We start from the raw sequence: 19,582 nt of genomic DNA, 5'->3' as shown, positions 1-19,582 counted from the left end.
TGCTCCAATTACTAGAACCTTGATTGAGTATAATAGAATTTTAAATTATTTGGAAATAGATTTTTCTTGCTCAAAAGAGCGCTTTTTAAGTACAATAAACCCTTTTTATAAGTAAGCCATTTATTCATACTAGTAATTTGCTTACTGTTACCACATATTTCTACTTAGCCTGTAAGATTTTGTATTTTAATTGGCTTAATAAATAAATAAATACTAAATATAAACCAAGCTATATGTCAAAAAAATACATTGTTCCACCTAGAACCAAAATAGTCGCCAATCTGCCAGTAGATATACAGTCAGGTGATATTTTCATAAAAAGCAAATGCATAAGCGACCACTTATTTATATCCGAAGGAATTGTTAAGGCCCAGGATTGGCACGCCTTGGTCGAAGTCATTAATTTCTCTGAGATCGAACAAAATTTTATTGTAGACCAGCCTATAAAAGTAAAACAATTCAGGAAAGAAAGTTTCTTAGAAGTACACAATTATTCAATACAATGTAGTGCAGGTAGTACAAACGAATGTAGCATTTTGAGCTCTCTAATAATTAACCATTTAAATTCAGAAGAAAAGCATGCGCACATTTTGAAGACATATTTTTTAAAGAAAACCAAAGTCTAACATTCACAAACAATATCAAGCACGAAATCAAAACAGCTGATGACATTCCGATCTATATGAAATCCTATAGATATCCGGAAATGCATAAAGCTGAAATACAAAGGCAGATTTCGAAAATGCTAGAAGATTGCATAATACAGCCAAGTTATTCGCCTTGGTCTTCACCCATTTGGATTGTTCCAAAAAAAGTTGATGCAAGTGGGAAACAAAAATGGAGGTTAGTTGTCGACTATAGAAAGATCAATCAAAAAACTATAGATCATCGGTACCCTCTTCCAAACATAAATGATATTCTCGATAAACTCGGTAAAAGTACTTCAGCACTCTAGATTTAGCTTCAGGATATTACCAAATCGAAGTGAAAAAGGTAGACATACCTAAAACTGCTTTTTCGGTTGATCACGGTCACTACGAATTTACAAGAATGCCGTTCTTGCTGAAAAACGCTCCTGCGACATTCCAGAGGGTTATAGATAATATTCTACGTGACTTAATAGGTAAAATATGTTTCGTCTATATGGATGACATAATCGTTTTTTCAACATCTCTTCAAGAACATCTCGAGAATTTAAAATCTGTGTTCTCTAAGCTAAAGGAAGCAAACCTAATGGATAAATGCGAGTTTCTCTGCAAGGAAATTTCATTTTTAGGTCACATCGTGACTGTTAACGGTGTAAAACCCAATCCCGATAAAATAAAGGCTATAAAATATTTTCCGGTCCGAAAACTCCAAAGCAAATAAAATCATTTCTTGGCTTGGTGGGATACTACCGAAAATTTATTAGGGATTTCGCCAAACTTACAAAACCTTTGACAGAATGCCTACGAAAAGATCAGAAAATACGAATCGACTCCCGTTTTCTCAATTGTTTTGAAACATGCAAAAATATTCTTTGCAATGAACCCATTCTACAGTATCCGAACTTAGAAAAGCTATTTGTTCTGACAACAGATGCAAGTAATGTTGCTCTAGGTGCCGTCCTATCGCAAGGGCCAATCGGTTTAGATAAGCCAATATGTTTTGCCAGCAGAACACTTAATAAATTAGAACAAAATTATAGTGCTATAGAAAAGATTGGCGATAGTTTGGGCGACGAAGTGCTTCAGGCCGTATCTCTTTGGCCGAAAATTCAAAATAGTTACCGATCATAAGCCACTCACTTGGATTTTTTCCCTTAAAGAACCTAATTCAAAACTTGTTCGTTGGCGACTTAAGCTCGAGGAGTTTGACTACGAAATAGTTTATAAGAAAGGAAATGAAAACAGTAACGCAGACTCCTTGTCGAGAGTAGAGATAAATCTCACAGAATCAGTTGAAAATAATGTAGATGATTTAGACTCGAACACGGTACACTCCGCCATAGAAAACCTTAACGACGCAATACCTATATCGGAGCGTCCGGTTAACGACTTTCGTTATCAGGTTATTGTAAATAAACATAACAACAGTGGAACTCAAAAATCTTTAAAAATTTTGTTTAAGAAAAATCGCAGATACACCATAAAGACAACCGATTCCAGTATTTTAAAAGATATCGTCGATATCTTAGTCCTTTTCCAATTCAAAAAAAACAATCGCCATTCTAAGTGATGATGAAGGCTTCAAAGTTGTTCAAGAAGTTTACTCTAAGTATTTAACAACAGTAGGTTAACTCTAGTCCGCTGTGTCATGCTTGTGACAGATGTAGTAAAACCCGAAGAACAGGAAGAAATCATCCGAGACTATCATAGAAACTCCAATCATAGAGGTGTGAACGAAACATATAACCATCTGAAAACAAGATACTTTTTTCCAAAAATGAAAGATTCAATAACCAGGGTGCTAAAGAATTGCGAAATATGTATGACACTTAAGTACGACAGAAACAATAGACCCATAAAGTTCGAGTTGAGTAAGACCCCCAAAAAACCAATGGAAATGCTTCACATGGACGTCTACAAAATTCATAAAGAAAATTTTTTAACAATTATAGATAAATTCAGTAAATTCTCAAGCGCTTATTTATTGCCCTCAAGAGGTAGCATCTGTATAATACAAAAGCCCAAACATTTTTTTTCTCATCATGGTATACCAAAGAAACTTGTTTTCGATAATGCATTGGAATTCACATCAACCATTTCTCAAGAATTTCTTAACTTATACAATATAAAAGCACACGTTACTTCAGCAAAAAATTCAATCGGTAATTCACCAGTTGAAAGATTCCACTCACCTTTAACAGAAATAATCAGGATTATATACCACCAACAAAGAGTATATATTTGTTAAGAGGCGTCACTCGATACTTTTGTTGTTACAAAAGCAAATTACTCGATGTTTTCTCAAGGTAGTCGTTGGTTTTTTTTGTCAGATGTATTTATAAAAACGCCTTCTATATATTTTCGTGGGGTATTTGTGTTTATTTTATTGATTGTATTAAATTAATTAATTAATTCTCTTTCCAAAAATTGTAATTATGCAAAGTCACTTCACCGCATAAATATATAGGATGCAGTTAAAGAAAACTAAACAAAACTTCCTTGAGAATCACATTCGACATGACAGGGTTGCTTTGGCAACAACAAAAGTATCGAGTGACGCCTCTTAACAAATATATACTCTTTGCCACCAAGACAGAAATAAGCCAATTAGTGAAATTGTCGATGAAGCTATCCTTACATATAACAACTCCATCCACTCTTCAACTAAACTTACCTCATTCGAGGTAATAACAGGCCATTTTTTCAGGACATAACATTACGAATCATGAATTCTTAAACAACCATACCAGAGAATACGAAAAGCTTGCTGAAATTATATTCAAACGAAGTCTTAAAGATAAAGAAAAAAATATAAACAAACTTAACTTGAATCGCATAGAACCAAAAATTTTAATGAAGATGCTCCGGCTTATGTAGCCGATAATAAAAGAAATAAGCTAGCTCCAAAATTCGTAAAACATAGAGTAAAAATGATAACAAAATAACAGTAGAAACCGAAAAAAAAAAATTCATAAACAGAAACTTAAGAACAAATGCAAAAAATTATAAAAAAAAAATATATATACACAATATTATAAAAATGTTTATTACCGTAATTAATAGTTTGGGATTCACGTATACCCACGTAAATTAGTCAATATGCTTAAAATAATAAGGACATGTAATTATTTAATTTAAGCTATCTTCATTACTATTCGTTTTTTTGGAAAGGGAGGAGTTACAGTACGTAACCACCAACTTATGGATTTAGCCTTATGTATACATAAGTTGATTGATGTAAACCATGCCTTACTACATGAAATCGATATAAAATCGATTAGATATTATTATCAAGAACGAAAATATCTTCTCTTAATATTGAATATAAAAGAAACCGGAGCCATTGTACAGGTCTACAAGTAGGATATGTAGCAGCACGCACATACACAGCCACGCTCACCTGATAAAATGCTTGTTCTTGTTCGTTTTTTTTGTGGATGCTATTTGGCACTGTTGTACTTCTTAGGACAAAAAAAAGTTTAGTAGCTGCTATCGAAAACTGATTAAAATTTTTTTTCTTATATTACAAAGAAATATACTTATTTACTTTCAAACGAGCACTTAATTACATCTCTCTTTAATAACCATATATTTTGGACAATTTTAATTAACAAATTGTGATACTTTATTACCGGGGACGATTGCTAAAACACGACCAAAACCGTCGGGGGAGTTATTAATAGACGCGTTTTGGCCTCGCTTCCAATAATTCGAATACTTTTTCTCTTCGGACTATTGACAACAGGACAAAACGCGTCTATTGATTTTTCTTTCCGCTTTTTTGGACGGGTTATTGCAGTCGACCTCGGTTTCAAACTGTTTTTCGCGGAGAACTTTTGAACGGGTAGAAAAACTTAACTCACGTGTTTGTATTCTTAATTCTGAAATAACTACGCGTCCTCAGATACCCCAATTGAAGACTTTTTTATAATTTTCTGAAGGACCCATATGGGTGCACTTAAAATTTCCTACTAAATTTGTTCAAAAAAATTTACCATCACAGCAACCCATATCTGATATTCCGATCCCTTTCTTGCTTCCCTGTGTCGCTTTCGACGAAGCAACCCCGGTAATTTTGACACTTCGTTCAGTGTCAAAACTCATGTTCCACGCAGGTTCCACTGGGTTCCACGCTAGTTTGACACTGACCGAAGTGTCAAACGGAAGTGTGTTAGAAAGAGAAAGGAATTGTTTGCTTCTCATACATATCATACTTGTAAACCTGTACAATGACCGGAGCTAAAGTTTAAAGAAACAAATAAAGAAATAAAATTTATATTAAAAAAGCTAAAATTTAATATTTTGATTTCTTAAGGTAACAAAGAAATAAAATTTGTTTGCTTGGTTTCCTAAAAATATAAAGGAAACCAAATCTCGCGCTGATATGTATTCTAGAAATTATATTTTTATCATCGTGAAAAATTATGGATCTGATACGCGGAACGTTTTTAGAAAATTTGTATGCAAATTTGTCGTAAACCTTTACGTTATATGGGCTCTGTGTCGTTATCGCTATTTTGTACGTCTGTGTCGTTTTTTTTGTTTTGTCTTCGCTCTAGTTTGTACCGCCCAAACGTTTTTTGTTGGCTCTTTTATTTCCTTGAAAGTGATAGAAGAAAGTGCATCGGCACCAACGATTGACTTTCCTTTAATGTATTCTATTTCAAAATTGTATTCTCCTAACTCGAGTCGCATTCTCGCAAGTTTCGATGTTGGATCTTTCATATTAAAAATATTGTTACGAATATTAGCAAAACTAAGGAGTGCTGCCAGCTCTAAGCCGATCTAAGCAGTGACGTGAATGCACATCAATAATTCAATCATTATGTATCTACATAAACGAATCAATAATTGCGTCTACACATATGTACACATTCCGACGAGCAACATTTACATACAAGGCAGCGAGAGATGAGATGTCACACACCGATGAATTTACTTATACGCTTATGTGTGTGCGGGAGACTGTAAACTACAAACACATGCATATACCTTATCTGAGTTGTCACAAGAGAGAGCAATAATTTGTGCACGTAGTTGTGGCTGGCGATTTTGTAGCCGAAACAACTAGTAACTTCTGGAAATCGAAGAGCCTAGAAGTATGCAGCGTAAACTATAAAAGCGATGCAGGCGAGTAAGAAGTAATTCAGTTTGATTTGAATTGTCAAGCAGTTACGAGTAAGACGATATCTAGCGAGCAATAGCACTATTATTTTGAAAGTCAGTTTCCTTTAAGATATCAGTTTGGTTATTAAGCTATTCGTTGCACAGTTTGGGTGTTATTGTGAAGTACTTAATAAAGGCCATTTTTCCATCATTCAATATTGGAGTTATTTATTCAACAGTTTAGTGATTCGAACTTAGCAGAGGATTGCAAATAAGAGGATTTGCAAGTAAATTCGTTACAATTGGTGTCAGAAGAGGAATTGTTGAATAAATTCTAGAGGACAACAAGGACATGGCAAAGTTAAGTGAATTGAAGATCCCGCAACTGAAGAAGGAGTTGGAGAGCCGTGGATTGAATACAAGCGGCGTTAAACTCGAACTTCAGGCACGGCTACGAGAAGCAATGGAAGCAGAAGGAATTGATGTGGAAGAGCATGTCTTTCATCTTGATGGCGAGGAGACAACAAAAATTGAAGAGAAGAACGAAACATCGCAGACGGTTACCAGTACAGACTTGAACATGATTTTAGCTGCAATATCTGCTCAAACATCGACAGTGTCATCTCAACTGGCAGAACAGCAGACATATATGGAATCGCAGGAGAACCGTATAACATCCAAGATGGAAGAACAGAAGACATATATGGCATCACAACTAGAATCGCAGGAGACACGCATAACATCGAAGATGGAATCGCAGGAAACCCGTATAACATCACAATTGGAAGAACAGAAGACATATTTGGCATCTCAACTGGAAGCGCAAGAGGCACGTATATCTGAAATGTCGGCACTAATTTCGGAACAGGTATCATCGCAGCTCTTTGTGAAACTGGAAGAGCAGGATGCAAAAATTTTACAACTCGAGGACAAAATTGATGCCGAAATAGAAGCGTTAAAAGGTCGTATGGAGCAGTTACAACTAAACCGCCCAGCTGTTTCAGCAAGCAATCCAAAGGTAAAAACACCATCCTTTGACGGTTCTGTTCCTTTCCAGGTCTTTAAGCTACAGTTTGAGAAGACCGCAGCAGTGAACAACTGGAATGCGGAAGATAAAGTTGCTGCACTATTCGTGGCATTGAAGGGGCCAGCAGCGGAAATTCTACAGACGATTCCCGAAGGAGAGCGGAACAATTATGAAGCATTGATGGCTGCTGTAGAACGACGTTATGGAAGCGAGCATAGGAAACAGATATTCCAAATTGAGTTGCAAAACCGCTACCAAAAAGCAAATGAAACATTGCAGGAGTTTGCTTCAGATATTGAAAGATTGGCTCATCTTGCAAATGCGGACGCACCCGTGGAATACACTGAAAGGGTAAAAATCCAGAGTTTCATAAATGGCATACGGGACGTGGAAACGAAGCGAGCTACATACGCAAACCCAAAGCTGACATTTTCTGAAACGGTATCACATGCATTGACTCAGGAAACGGCCTCACTATTGAGTAAACCAGCATACAAAGCTCATCGTGTAGAAGTGGAAAGACCAGATTGGGTAGACACTATTTTGGAAGCACTGAAGGGATCACAACAGAAAAATGCCGGAGTTATTAAATGTTTCAAGTGCGGCAACCCAGGTCATATTGCACGACATTGCAGCAGCGGTCCCAATAGCTCCAACAATGTGGGTGGTCGTAAACGCAGAGCAGAAGGTGATGAGCAAATATCCAAGACCACTCAATCGTTAAACTAAATCGAGTCAGCCGCAAGGGGCGACAGCTGGCTCCCGCAATTGAATGCCCCATAATCTCTATCTCGCAGATTGAAAGAAGATCGAGCAACCTTACTGTTGGAGGACATGTGGACGGAAAGGAACGGTTATTGACTGTAGATACGGGTGCATCTCATTCCATCATTCGAGCGGATTTAGTCAACAAAAAGATAAGACCATTGCTTGGAGCAAGATTACGTACAGCCACGGGAGAGGACACCCAGGTAATTGGAGAAGTAGAATGTGAAGTCGCAATTGGGAACGTCATGGTAGTACACAATTTTATAGTGGCAGAAATTGTTGATGAAATCATAATTGGAGTGGACTTCTTAATCGACCAGGGCATCAAGATCGACATGCAAAGCAAGACGATGCGATATAAAAACATAGATGTACCACTTAATTTCGGCTACGAGAGAGGCTACAGCAGTAAACGAGTGCTGGTGGAAGAGAGTCAGCAAATACCACCAAAATCCGAAGCAGTAATCTGGGCAAAGGTTGATGGAGATTGTGGGACAAACAAATTGTGGGTTGTCGAAGCAGCAAACAAATCAGCACTAAACATACTTGTAGGAAAAACCCTGGCTATGACAAAACAAGATGGACGTATTCCGGTAAGAGTACTCAATGAGTTCAAGTCACCACTCAAACTGACTAAAGGAGCTATTTTGGGAAGATGCCAAGAGGCTGAAGTGGTTATTAACTGTGAACAGCTCCAGGAACACGTTTCAGCTAGTAATATTGATCTTTCAAATGACATCACGGCATGGATGCAGGGACTAGAGGAAGCATATCAGAGAAAGGCAAAACAACTGCTCCTAAAGTACGCGAACATATTTGACCAGGATGATTCTAAACCAGGCCGCACCAACGTTGTGAAACATCAAATTGACACTGGAGATGCGAGACCGATCCGTCAAGCTCCACGTAGTGTTCCACTGGCGAAGCGGGAAGTTGTGAGTCAAATCATTCAAGAAATGAACGACAGCGGCGTCATCGAACCATCAGCTAGTCCATGGAGCTCACCGGTAGTACTTGTAAAAAAGAAGGATGGAAAAATGAGGTTTTGCGTGGACTACCGGAAGTTGAATGACGTAACGAAAAAGGATAGCTACCCATTGCCAAGAATTGACGACACTCTGGACTCGCTATCTGGTACGAAATGGTTTTCCACGCTGGACTTGAAAAGCGGCTACTGGCAAGTGGAGGTGAAGGAGGAAGATAAAGAGAAAACAGCCTTCAGTGTCGGTGATGGTCTTTGGCAATTTACAGTGATGCCTTTTGGACTTTGTAATGCACCAGCTACTTTTGAGAGACTCATGGACCAGGTACTGAAAGGACTACATTGGAAAACATGCTTGGTGTACCTGGACGACATCATCGTATTGGGCAAGAACTTTGATGAACATCTTAAGAACTTGGAGGAAGTTTTCCAGAGAATAGCTGGCGCTGGTCTGAAGTTAAGTCCCAAAAAGTGTGCGCTGTTTAAAAAGGAAGTCAATTATTTGGGTCACAAGGTAACGACAGAGGGCATCTGCACAGCGAACGAAAAAATAGAGGCTGTACAGGATTGGCCAAGACCACAGAATCTACATGAATTGAGAAGTTTTCTTGGGCTGTGCACATATTACCGCCGATTTGTACCAAATTTTTCCAGCGTAGCCCATAGCCTCCATGAGCTTACAAGAAAAAACAAAGCTTTTGAATGGAAGAAGGAGCAAGAAGTGGCTTTCCAAACATTGAAGGAGCGTTTGTGCACTGCCCCAATGTTAGCATATCCGATTCCAGGAGCAACATTTATTCTAGATACAGATGCAAGTGGATATGCTATAGGAGGCGTTTTATCACAACTGGTCGATGGACAGGAGAAGGTAGTTGCCTATTACAGCCGTTCGATTGGAAAACCAGAGAGGAACTACTGTGTTACGCGGAGAGAGCTGTTGGCATTGGTAGAGTGCATTAAACATTTTCACAAATACCTCTACGGCCAGCGATTCCATGTCAGGACAGATCACGCAGCATTGAAATGGCTTCTGCAGTTCCGTAATCCGGAAGGACAATTGGCACGGTGGATCGAGCGACTTCAAAGCTATGACTTTTCCATTGAGCATCGAAAAGGTAGTACCCATGGAAATGCCGATGCAATGTCACGAAGGCCATGTAGTTTGGAATGCAAGCACTGTTCAAAGGCCGAGGCTAAAGAAGACATTATAGATGTCCGGCTAATGACTATAACGTGTACGGATGAATGGGACAAGGAACAACTAAGGAAGTGTCAGCTAGAAGATACAGATCTGTCACATGTTATGCAAGGGCTCGAACGAAACGAAAGACCAAGCAGAGAGGATATGTCAGCAGAGAGTCCCATTGCGAAGTCATATTGGGCACAGTGGAACAGTTTGGAATTGATATCCGGTTGCTTGCATCGAGTATGGGAGAGTGAGGATGGTCAGTGCAAGAAGAAACTTATAGTTGTTCCCAGAAAGAGGATTCCTGACGTGCTCAGCGAGTTGCACAATGGTCCAAGTGGAGGCCATCTTGGAATCACGAAGACACTCGAGAAGATTAAGCAGAGATTCTATTGGGTTGGTTGCCGTCAGTCGGTCACCGAGTGGATTGCCAATTGCGAGGTATGCAACAGAGCGAAAGGGCCCAAAACCCGAAGTCGTGGCCAGATGAAGCAGTATATTTCAGGTGCACCATTTGAAAGGATCGCCATGGATGTCGCAGGTCCATTTCCTACTAGCAACCGCGGAAACAAATACGTACTGGTGGTTATGGATTATTTCAGTAAATGGCCAGAGGTATACCCAATCCCAAACCAAGAAGCAGAAACAGTAGCAGAAGTGGTTAAAAACGAATGGGTTGCAAGGTATGGTGTACCAATGGAGTTACATTCTGACCAAGGCAGGAATTTTGAATCAGCTGTGTTCCAAGAACTGTGCAAGAAGTTGGGCATTCGAAAAACACGGACAACTGCATTGCATCCTCAGTCCGATGGTATGGTGGAACGTTTCAATAGAACATTGGAGGAGCATTTAAGGAAAGTAGTCGACAAGTACCATAAGGACTGGGATACACACATATCATTATTCTTGATGGCCTACCGATCGGCAGTACATGACACAACGGGCCAAACTCCCGCAAAGGTAATTTTTGGCAATGACCTTCGACTGCCAGCTGATTTGAAGTATGGGATAGATGCCGATGCGGAGAGGAATGTCAAGAAATCCACTGATGTCTTAGAAGAAGAGCTGAGAGAGATACACGATCTGGTAAGGCAACGAGCAAAGATTATGAGTGACAAGATGAAAGCGAGGTACGATAAAGCAATTAATTCGGAAGGGTTTCAGGAAGGAGATTTGGTGCTGCTATACAACCCACAACGAAAAAAAGGTTTGTCCCCGAAATTGCAGTGTAACTGGGAAGGCCCATACAAAGTTGTAAAACGGATCAACGATGTAGTGTACCGCATACAAACCACTACCAAACCACGAACCAAAATGAAAGTGGTTCATTTGGAGAGATTAACAGCGTTTAGATCGAGAGATTTGTCTGATCGGGACGATCAGACTTAGGTGGAGGGCAGTGTTACGAATATTAGCAAAACTAAGGAGTGCTGCCAGCTCTAAGCCGATCTAAGCAGTGACGTGAATGCACATCAATAATTCAATCATTATGTATCTACATAAACGAATCAATAATTGCGTCTACACATATGTACACATTCCGACGAGCAACATTTACATACAAGGCAGCGAGAGATGAGATGTCACACACCGATGAATTTACTTATACGCTTATGTGTGTGCGGGAGACTGTAAACTACAAACACATGCATATACCTTATCTGAGTTGTCACAAGAGAGAGCAATAATTTGTGCACGTAGTTGTGGCTGGCGATTTTGTAGCCGAAACAACTAGTAACTTCTGGAAATCGAAGAGCCTAGAAGTATGCAGCGTAAACTATAAAAGCGACGCAGGCGAGTAAGAAGTAATTCAGTTTGATTTGAATTGTCAAGCAGTTACGAGTAAGACGATATCTAGCGAGCAATAGCACTATTATTTTGAAAGTCAGTTTCCTTTAAGATATCAGTTTGGTTATTAAGCTATTCGTTGCACAGTTTGGGTGTTATTGTGAAGTACTTAATAAAGGCCATTTTTCCATCATTCAATATTGGAGTTATTTATTCAACAGTTTAGTGATTCGAACTTAGCAGAGGATTGCAAATAAGAGGATTTGCAAGTAAATTCGTTACAATATATACAAGTGGCCTATGATCAGATTTAACAAGAAAATGAGTTCCGTAAATATATGGCCTGAAATTCTTAATGCCAAAGTAAATCGCTAGCAGCTCTAACTCTATGATGGGTTTCTTTTGTTCTGCGTTGTTAAATGATTTCGACTCAAAGCATATGGGTAAGTCGTTACCTTCATGGATTTGACTGAGTATAGCACCACAACCTGCTTTGGACGCATCGACTGTAATTATAAACTATTTTTTGAAATCTGGATATTATAGTAGATGTGGTGACATTAAAACGGATTTTAATGATTGAAATGCGTTTTCACAAGCACTGTCCCAAATGAAGTCTACCTTTTTCCTATTCAAGCTATTTAAGGGTGCTGCCAGTGAAGCAAAATTTGGAATAAATCTTCGATAGTAATTTGCAAACGCTACGAAGCGTCGCACAGCGTCTTTGTTGGTGGGTTTTGTATATTTATTAATTGCTTCAATTTTTGAGGAATCTGGCAGCAAGCCCTTTGCCGAACACTTGTGACCCAAAAAAGTTACTTCTGGTCTAAGAAAATAACATTTATTAGGATTTAATTTAAGGTTAGACTTTGTGACGGACTTATTCCTGCTGAGGTATGCCCAGTCCGTCCAGGGTTCCTATATTTGATGGGAGAACCTATTCCGATGAAAACAAATAGACAAAGGAGTTCTGAAAAATGTTATAAAGTTTATTTAAAAAATTCAATGCCCTTAAGAGCTACTCCTATTCTTTGTCCCTGTCTAAATAAGAGTAGCTGAGGTAGAACCCCTCTGCTAGCTCTCCGTCAGTTGGAGTAGAAACCTCCTACTGAATATAAAATAATTCACGAAATGAAGTAGAAACCTTCAGGTCGTGTTGGTCAGTGGTAGAAGCCCACTGACTCGTATGCCTATCTCCTAGCTTCTGATCTTACAAGCTAATTTGCCGCCCTTATATACGATTTTGTACGCCGGTGGACAGTTATTTCCTAAAAACAATTCATTGTAATAATTCCTCAGTTATAGAATTATGTAGGACTGCACGCAGGCAGTCAGTAATTTTACAATAACAATTATAAAAGTTGGAAATGCAAAAATCGAATTCTAGTTTAACGCTACTTTCGCTGTATTCTATTGGTATATACATACGCTTACATGCTAACATGCGTTTTCCCTCTTTCCATTATCATACATATGGTGGTACATCGGTATATATACATATATGCATATTTTCGATCATGTATGACAATCCGCTATCCCGGCATTTCATATCCCAATTTTAGGGAGCCCTAATATACTTAGCGAACAATGTGCCAAATCTCGTACGTACGCTTGTTGTATGCCTGCCGTGTTTTCCAGTCATTGCTTTACCTATCGAATTCGATCATTTGTGTTTATGCGTATGTTCGCTGTCACTTGGTTTTGATGGTGCGTTGGCCTCGTTTGATGCTTTCGGCTTCTGCTTAGCGCGTGCGTTGGTGTGTCGTATGCTTGTACGTAAGTATGTAGAAAAAAGTCCCAATTAGTAGCAGCGCTTAGTTTGGCGACTTTTACTGCTGATCTTTGTTTATCCCAATTATTATGTATGTTGTATTTGTGGCATTGGTTGCGCAAAGGGTTGGTTGACCGGCATAATTTTATGTTTTTGTGCGTTTCCATTTTACTTCCAAATGTTTTAGTGTATGTTAGGGTGACCTATATTTGAACCTTATGTGGGCGAAAAATGTAAATATTTTGCTTGCGTGCAAAAGTACGCAAGTCTGGTTTATCCTTCAATTTAGTAAATAATAATTCAATATGCAACCGCATGTATGTGTTTTGACGTGTAATTCATAAATATGTATATAATTCATGTTATAAAAATGTACAAATGTTAAATTCGGAGTTAAGTTCAATCATTGTATAACATGTAAAAAATGAGAAAATAGATATATGTTGTGAGAGTACAAAACCCTCGGTTTTGGGGTCCTCACACTCCCCCCTCACCTACCGCAGCGAAGCTTACGGTCACCATGCAGGTTCGTGTGATCCGTACTCGGAAGAAGTGTTCGCTCACACTGCCTTCGTCGTCGCTGTCGTCATGGTTGTTGTTGTCGTTGAGGCTGCCGTTGACCTCGCTGGCCATACGGCTTAATACTTCGCTGTCGTTGTTCGTTGTTGGCGTTTTGCTTCCCTTACCATCGGCGGTGTGTGACTCCAGTCTATACTGTAAATAAAAAACTGGTGGATTTTCCTTAGGGTGCTCTCACCGTATGTGGTGGATTTAAAAAAAATGTGGTATATCATGAGCCTAGTTACAGGGTATATTTATGTGATTATGTAATTGTGGGTAGAGTTTACCGCGCTTCAGTGGTTGATCCGAAGTTCGGGTACTTCTTGAAATGAAATTTCTTCGTGTATGATTTGATACTGTTGCGGTTGGGCGTGTACGTTACTACCGATTTGATTCGAGTTGCAGTAGAATCTCACGTAATAATCCGTTATTACGGAGCTGTCTCTGGGTGTGTGTTCATTTAGGGCTGCTATAGCAAACTGTCTTCCTAGGTGTAATCTTGCTACAGGTATCGGTCCTTTGGCGATCTGTACTTGGGTTCCTCGAGCGACCTGTACCTGATTTTCTGGAAATGTTCGTGCCTGATTCTCCGTATTGTTTTGCACTTGAGCGTCTTTATATACTATCAGTTGTTGGTTTGTACTTTGGTTCTCTCCTCGTTGCCTCCCGGTCTCTTCGCTGACTCGTGTGATCGTACCACAGATGGCTACCTCGCTGTTCTCTCTCTGTTGTTGTACCTCGGGGATATTGTTTGTTGTTCGATTGGACGATGTTGACGGGATTTGATCTTCACTAGCGTTCTTCTTGTTACCCTGTTCATTCCTTTGCTTTATGGATTCATTTTTGTCGGCGGCGTCTGTTGCGTGGTATGCTTTCAGCTCACTTAAGTGGGCTGTCCTCCTCCTTCCTCTGAAAACTTTGTCTAGCTCTACGATCACTGGTGATACAAAGTTCGTTACCCGGTGGGGTCCACTGTACCTGGGCGCTAGTTTGGCTGCAAAGTTATCCACCGCTTTTGACAGCTGATGCTCCTTTACCAGCACTAGGTCGCCTATAGCCGGTCGCCATTGCATTCTTCTTAAATTATAATGCTTTGCTTGCTCCGCTGATGCTCGCTCTTGCTTCCGTCGTACCATCTCGAATATCTCCTTCATCTTCATTGATTTCTCGGCTGGATTAGCTACTCTCTCACCTGTACCGAATGTATGCTCGTCGTAAAGGCTATTGGGAATCCTTGGTTCTCTGCCTTGTACTACATATGCTGGACTATACCCTGTCGATTCGCATACGCTTGTGTTTAATGCGAGTGTTATCTCTGGTATCAGCTCGTCCCATGTTCTCTGCTCATTCCCTGAAAGCTGTGCTATCATCCTCTTGATGTTGCGGTTCGCTCTTTCTGTCGGATTTTCCTGCGGTGTGTATGGTTCTGTCAGCTGGTGTTTTACGCCAAGCTCCTCCAAATACTTCTTAAAACGATTGCTGACGAACTGCGCTCCATTGTCTGTGATTAATACCTTTGGAATGCCAAATCGTGCCAAAATTCTCTCTCTAAATCCTCGTACTACGCTTTCTGTTGTTGCCTTTCTAATTGCCATTATCTCCACCCATTTTGAAAATCTGTCAACGAAAACTAATGCCATTGTATTACCATGTTTTGAGCGTGGCATCGGACCAACAAAGTCTGCACACACTGTTGCCCACGGTTCTTCTGGAATTTTAGTTAACATCTTACCCGCGGCCTGTTGTTGACTAGGTTTGTATACCTGACATCCATGGCATTGCTGTACGTACTTTCTTACGTCTCTGAACATTCCGGGCCAGTAATATCGTGTCGTCGCTCGTGCAATAGATTTTCGAACGCCCATGTGTCCTGCGCTTGGTGTGTCATGAATTTCCGCCAGCACTCTGCGTCTCTGTGGGGTCGGTACACATAGCTTCCAGGGTACTGCGTCTTCACCATCAACTTGACTCTCTATTCTCCTGTAGAGCTTTCCGTCCTCGATCACATAGTCTGGGAATTTCTCCGGAGCCTTTCTTACCTCTGTAATCTTCGCTTTTAGCCACTTGCACTCGTCTTTGCCTTGCTCTACTGTCAACGTAGTTAGTTGCTCGTCCATCGGCTGTCTCGAAAGTGCATCTGCCACCACGTTTAGCTTTCCTTTCCGGTACTGTACGTCGAATGAGTATTGTTGTAGTTCTAGTGCCCATCTAGCAATCCGTCCCGTCGGACTGTCTATTGCGTTTAACCATTTTAGAGCTAGGTGGTCTGTGATTACCGTGAACGTGTATCCCTCTAGGTAGGGTCTCATCTTCCTTATCGCCCACACTATTGCCAAACATTCTTTCTCTGTCGGGGAATAATTTGTTTCTGCCTTGTTAAGTCGGCGACTCGCGTAAGCAATCACTCGTTCTTCGCTGCCTGATCCTTGGGTGAGCACTGCTCCGAGGCCAAAATCGCTTGCATCCGTCTGTAGGCAAAACTTCTTCGAAAAATCTGGGCAAGCTAGTACAGGTGCTTGGGTGAGTGCGGCTTTTAATGCTTCGAATGCCGACTGCTGCTCTTCCGACCACTTCCACTTCCTTCCTTTCTTTAGCATTGACGTCAACGGGTGTGAAACTTGTGAAAAGTCTGAGACGAATCTCCTGTACCACGATACCACTCCTAGGAATCTTCGTAGTTCGCGTAAATTGTTTGGCGGTGTCAACTCTTTGATGGCTGCTATCTTGTCCGGGTCCGTGTGAATGCCTTCCTCGCTAACGACATGACCTAGATACTTTAAACTTTTCTTAAAAAACTCACATTTTTCCGGGTTTATCTTAAGGTTTGCTCTTCGCAGCCGTTGAAATACTTCCGCCAGGTGTCTTATGTGTTCTTCCAATGTTTTGCTCGTAATGATGATGTCATCTAGATATGCGAATGCGTAAGGTTCCAACTCTGGTCCTATAACGTGATCAAGTGCCCTCTGGAAAGTTGCTGGGGCTGAGTGCAGACCGAACGGCATTACTTTCCATTGATATAGCCCACGTCCGGGTACAGTGAATGCGGTGTATTGTTTGCTGTTTTCTTCCATGGGGATTTGCCAATATCCGTTTTTTAAATCGAGGCTGCTGATAAACCGAGCACTTCTCAATCTGTCCAGGATGTGTTGGATACGGGGTAATGGGTATGCGTCCGGTACTGACCTTGCGTTTAGTTGGCGGTAATTTACGCATAATCTCCACTTACCATTTTTCTTCCTTGCCAAAACTATTGGTGCGCTGTGCGGACTTCTAGAAGGTTCGATGCAACCTTTCTCGATAAGCTCATCGATTTCCTTATTAATAATCTCTTGCATCTTGGGATTCTTCGGGTAATATCTTTGTTTTATGGGGCGGTCGTCTTTCATCACTATCTTGTGCGTGGCCACGTTGGATACACCTGACATTTCCTGGAACATCTGTAATTCTTTGTTGAGAAATTTACTCACCGACTCGTCTGTGTTCGCAACTTTTAGGCTGTTATCTTTGCGACTACTTTCATTTCTACTTTCGACCATTGTTGTACAAGTGACCGCATCCTCCTCCTGATTGTTTGTGTTCAAGGTTAGCGTTTGTTCTCCGCATCTCATCTCCATGTTCACCTTCGCTAGGTAATCCGTTCCAAGCACCACTTCGTCGACTAGTCCTGGTAGGATTAGCATTTCATTTCGCAGCACTTGGTTACTCATTCTCACTTCTGCATCTACCGCTTCTATGATCGTCTTAGGTTTGCCATCTCCCAGTATCACTCGTGTTTCTATCGCCTTGAATATACCTGTCTTCAGCCTTCTTGCCAATGTTCCACTCACAAAGCTTCGCGTCGCCCCTGTGTCGATTGCTGCTACTACCTCTTCGCCATTCACCGTAATATTCGCCAAGATCCGGCCCTTTGTATGTCTTAACGTGTTTAGTTTTCCCGAGGTTGCGTTTGGGGAGACCCCACTCCTCGGTGCCAATGAGGTCTCTGGCCGTTTCCCTGCGTTCGTCTACAACAATTTCGTGTGAGTGTGCCTACTTTTCCGCATGTCCAGCAGAATTCGATGCGAGCGCTACGGCAACCGTATGCGACATGGCCGCCTCCTCCGGCTTCGTCTGCACGCCGTGTTTGTATCGATGTATCTTGGTGCCGGGTCTGATTTCTGGGATGGTTTTTTCTCTGTCTGCTGTTCCCGCTCCTCTGCCTGTATATATTGGTAACGTTCTTCTGGGCGCCTTGGTACAAATGGTCTTGCCGTTGGTCGCATCGGATCTCTGTCAGGGGTAATATTTTCATAATCTTCTACCAAACTTACCAATTCTTCCAGGCTGCTGATCTCGCCTCTTTTAACATACAGCTGTATTTCTCTGCGGGAGTTCCTGTATATGCGGTTTAGCTTTTTGTCTTCGGTGTAGGCGGCATGTCGCATCAGCCCTTGTAGTGCTAGCACATAATCCTTGAACTTCTCTCCTGGTCTTTGTATGCGTGTCCGTATCTCGTCGTCCAACTGTTCAAAATATCTGGAGCTGAGGAAAAATTTTAGGAAGTCTTTCTTGAATGAGTCCCACTCTTTCCAACTCCGGTTGTTATTTCGGTACCAAACCAACGCTTTATCTTTGAGTAGCTCCGGCAATGCTCTTGGTATCGAGTTGACGTTTATTTCGTATCCTTCTGCCAGTTCTTCCACGCGTTCTATGAACCCTAGAGGATCCTTGCCCCCGTCGTATTTTAAACCCCATTTTCTTACCCGGTCCATAGTGGTTGCGTATGTGCCTGGCTGTTGCATCGCATATAGTGGTGGTTGTGGGACCTCGTGTTGGATGGGTGCGCCGGTTGTATTCTCGTCATCCGTTCTCGTAGCGCTTGGAGATGTCGAACGACTACTTGCCTGTGGTTTGTTTAGATTAGATGTCGTCCTTGCATGTTGTAGAGCTAGTTCTGTAAGCCGATCACGCCATTTCTCGTTGTCCTTTTCTGCCTGTACGAACGCCGCCAATCGCTTCCTTAGTTCGTCTACCGTTCCCGTATCATCCAGCTCGAACTCCGAGTGGTAACTTACCAGCTCCTCTCGGGTCAGATAATATACCCATGATACCTTTACCATTTTCTTATTTGCGTATCCTTTCCTTGTTAGTTTGTCTGCTTAGCCTTCGTTGCTTTGCCTTCCGTATATCCTTGTTAACTTCCTTTAAGTAAAGCCTTGATGATTTCCTTGATTTTATTTAAGTCTGCTTGGGTGCCATATGTGTTTTTATTTATAAGCCTGCTCGGTCGCCATATGTGATTTTATTTATAAGCCTGCTCGGGCGCCATATGTGACGGACTTATTCCTGCTGAGGTATGCCCAGTCCGTCCAGGGTTCCTATATTTGATGGGAGAACCTATTCCGATGAAAACAAATAGACAAAGGAGTTCTGAAAAACGTTATAAAGTTTATTTAAAAAATTCAATGCCCTTAAGAGCTACTCCTATTCTTTGTCCCTGTCTAAATAAGAGTAGCTGAGGTAGAACCCCTCTGCTAGCTCTCCGTCAGTTGGAGTAGAAACCTCCTACTGAATATAAAATAATTCACGAAATGAAGTAGAAACCTTCAGGTCGTGTTGGTCAGTGGTAGAAGCCCACTGACTCGTATGCCTATCTCCTAGCTTCTGATCTTACAAGCTAATTTGCCGCCCTTATATACGATTTTGTACGCCGGTGGACAGTTATTTCCTAAAAACAATTCATTGTAATAATTCCTCAGTTATAGAA

Source organism: Eurosta solidaginis, chromosome 4 (assembly GCF_040869045.1).
Source record: "Eurosta solidaginis isolate ZX-2024a chromosome 4, ASM4086904v1, whole genome shotgun sequence".
NCBI lineage: Eukaryota > Metazoa > Arthropoda > Insecta > Diptera > Tephritidae > Eurosta > Eurosta solidaginis.
Note: the sequence above shows the minus strand (reverse complement) of the source record.